The sequence below is a fragment of the Arachis ipaensis genome, chromosome B06, assembly GCF_000816755.2.
Source record: "Arachis ipaensis cultivar K30076 chromosome B06, Araip1.1, whole genome shotgun sequence".
Taxonomy (NCBI): domain Eukaryota; kingdom Viridiplantae; phylum Streptophyta; class Magnoliopsida; order Fabales; family Fabaceae; genus Arachis; species Arachis ipaensis.
In genome coordinates, this window is record NC_029790.2 from 2,192,671 (window position 1) to 2,196,450 (window position 3,780).

Genomic DNA, 3,780 nt, shown 5'->3' on the forward strand with positions numbered 1-3,780 from the left:
GCTCCACCTCTCCCTCCTCTGCCACGTTAATCAGATTCAAAATTAATAAAATACAAAAGACGCAGAGAAATGAATAAAAAGAAAATAGAAATAAGAACGTACGAGAAGAGCGACGGAAGGGAATAGTGGAGTGACGGCGTTTAGGGAAGGCATTAGCGGTGAAAGGTAGTGGTCTTCTAGAATCTCTAGTTTTGTTGTTGTCAATGTCCATGGTGATGAGATTGGGTCGTTGTCGTCCCTTGTTGTTGTTGTTGCTCTTGTTATTGTGTTGATGAAGATGAAGATGGTGGTGTTGTGTCATGTGATGTGATGTAAAGAAAGTGAAGCGAGAAATCAGTGGGTGTGGGTGCTGAGCGCAAAGGCTGATGCGGGAGAATTGGACGCGTCACTCACCGGAATCCCTGCACATGCGGCGGCGAAACTCTCGGAATCGTTGACGCCGAAAAGAGTGCTCTGCGAAGTGTCCAACCTCAAATCAAATAAAAACATCCAAACACTCACTCACTCTCTCTCTCTCTCTCCCTCTGTTTCAGCCTTTCTTTCCGCTTTCCGATCACTTTTTTCTCTCTTCTCATCTCCCTTGTCTTCTTCTCGAACCACAACTTCGCTTCCCTATCTTTTCTCCCTCTTTTTTTTTTATTCAAAATTCATAATTATTTTTATAATTATTACATAAAACTCATCTTTCCCTTTTGGTACTTAATTAAAAAGGAATAAATGTTTTGTCTTTCGCTTTCACACTCTATCCGAAGCTACTACTACTGTCCACACTGCGCAGTAGTAGTGCCCGGCTGAGATTTCGTAATAACGATGATCGAGCAATATACACCCTTGGATTAGTTTTGCATCGGACGGTTGATCAATTAAAGAGCCGAGTTGCTTGGCATGGCGCACACGTCCTCCGGCACCTGGCCATTTTTCTCCCTTGCTTCCACGCGTTACAGTGGCGCGTGCTTTTAGTACGGTGAAATGAAGGAGGAAGGAGATGAAATTACAAGGCACGTGTCGATGGATTATTGGTTGGAAGGCGTAAAAGAAATATCTCGTACAACTGCCACGGAAGATATTGAATAAAGTAGTACTAAGAAAAATGAATGGTTAAATAAAATAAAATAAAATAATTAATTACGTTAGTAAAGAAAAAAGGAAGGAAGAAGAAGGAGGATGGCATGAGTGAGAGTAGTGGACCATTGATTCCCTGATGGGCCATTTGAGCAGTTCAAATCTATGTCAGGTCAATTTGAGAATGGTTTGCATGTGAGGACCCACAAATTGAAAACTCAAATGAAACAAGGTGGCACCGCCAACCAACTACCTCGTGTTTCCAAGCCAACTCACATTCATGTAACAAAAAATATCGAGTCAAAAGAATCATCCTTAAAATAATATTGTATGTATGAGTGTATGACCAAAAAAAAATATATTGTATGAATAATAATGAAAAATAGTCAAAATGGTTCCATTAATTAAATTACGTTTTCAAATTTTTTACCTAATTAAATTAGTTTTTAAAATTTTCTAATATTATTTTCTATTTTCAGTCAATATATTACTTGTAATAAATTATCACTTATTAATATAGCCCATATCATTTAATTTAAGGGACAATTTGATTAGGTGAAATTTTTTAAAAGTGTTTTAATTATTTATTCGAACTATAATGTTGTATTTAAATATAAAAAACAAATAAAATATATAATATTATCTTAAAAGTCACAGCAAAGTGTCATGGGTGATAAACTGATAATTGAAGAATGCATGGACAAATTTAACAAAAATATTATTTATATATTAAAATTAATTATTAAAAAATAATTATTATGCTATATATAATATATATATTATTTAATTTTTTAAATATATATTTTATATTTTAATATATATTTTATAATAATAATTAATTTTAATAGTTAATTTTAATATATACGCAGAATGATTGGATTTTTATATACATATATCCTTATCATAAGACAGACAACTATATATAATGGATCGATCCAATAAGTTCACATACATTGTTTCCCTATACTATAGTATAAACGAATTAATAAGACAATAATTAATAATGCTCAATGCTAGGGCAGTAGTGTCACTTTGTTGGGACACATGAAGGTCTGAAACCATAACCATGAGCCATATGCCATGTCCGTGCCTCTCTCTGTTTGTAGGTGGTGTTTGTTTTGAGAAATGGACGAACTTGCATTCTATAATTTAAGTGATTTCAGTTTTGCCATGTATGCAAGGCTTTCGTTCTCATTCATGCATGCATGATTTGCCACTTTCAGCAGCTGGACGACACTATAATGAATTATATAATTCATACAATAATTATAGGAGTGGATAACGTAAAGAAATCGATCACACAAAAACAATGCATATTATTTTTTTTATAAATTAAAGCATTGAATACGTAGCAAATTCCATCATCCCGTCATCATCATCACCATGTATATCTCTTTTGAATTCGAGATAACGAAATTATAACCGTTGATTGCCAACCTATAAAATTAGCACGCAGAAAGAATTCGTGGATATTTTTTTTTGGGTAATCTAATGGGGTCTAAGCCCAACTAATTTGACTTGGGTCTGGAGACCCTCCAATCCTGCTCCATGAGAATCTCAAAATTAATCCCATAAAAATATTCTCACTTTGATTGGCTGCTCTGTGGGTTGTATTTTTATATACCAATATATATGTGGTTAGCACTTAACAGGGCCGCAGGTCTAGCCTGAAGTGGAATTTTGTTTGTAATAAACAGCGCCTAAGCCCAAGGAAAGAACTACATACTAATTATGCGAAGAAAAACTGCTTTTTTTTTTTGGAGGGGGTTCGGGCCAGAAACCACCTGAACCAAGACCCAACCCGACACCAATACAACAATTCCTATCACTCATAGTTATCGAACCGGTAATTGATCTGGTCATACGACTAAGTCACCGGGTCACTGATTCACCCAGTTAACCCGGTCATAATTAAATATATTTTATAATGTCAATATATCAAAATTAAATTATAAAAAAATAAATATAATATTATTATTGAAGAATAAAAATAATATTTTATATTATTTAAATTTTATTATTTTAATATGATATAATTATTAGTTTTTTTAAGATGATAAATGTTGGTAAACAAGAGGTATTGGTTTATTATATATATAATTATTAGCATATTTACTTGCCAAAGAACCACTAGCCTAGTGAATGACTTAGGTGCAGTACATTGAAAGGATCCAAGATCGAATCCACTGGAGTGTGCTTTTTGAAATATATCTTCTACTGTGAACCCGCGAACTGATGGTGCACGTGGAGGTGCGCGGGTTACATTGACCCGACCGGGCTAACTTGACCGGTTCAATGCGGATAGACAGGTTTTTTACGGGTTAATTGTAGAAACGGTTAGACATTTAACCCGGACCGGTTAAGGGTCTGGTTCACTGGTTTTTCGATCGAACTGTCCGGTCCGGTCCGGGTTTGATAACTATGCTATCACTACCCAATATGACTATCCCAAAGTGTGTTCCCTCCCATGTCACTACCAATTTGAATTAAAACCCATTTAACACTATTGCACAAGGACAAATGAAGAGTTAATGGGAATTTGAGTTATGGAGATATCTTGGAAGAAGTTCTTCATAGTAGCCAAATTCGGACTATGAAAGAAACCGCTGCTACGCCAGACTGAGTGACGTTGCGGGTTGAAGCCAGAACCTTCCTTTCTTGGCGACGACAGATAGGACGAAGAGGAATATGCCGCCAGCGAAGGTTGCGATTTTGGCT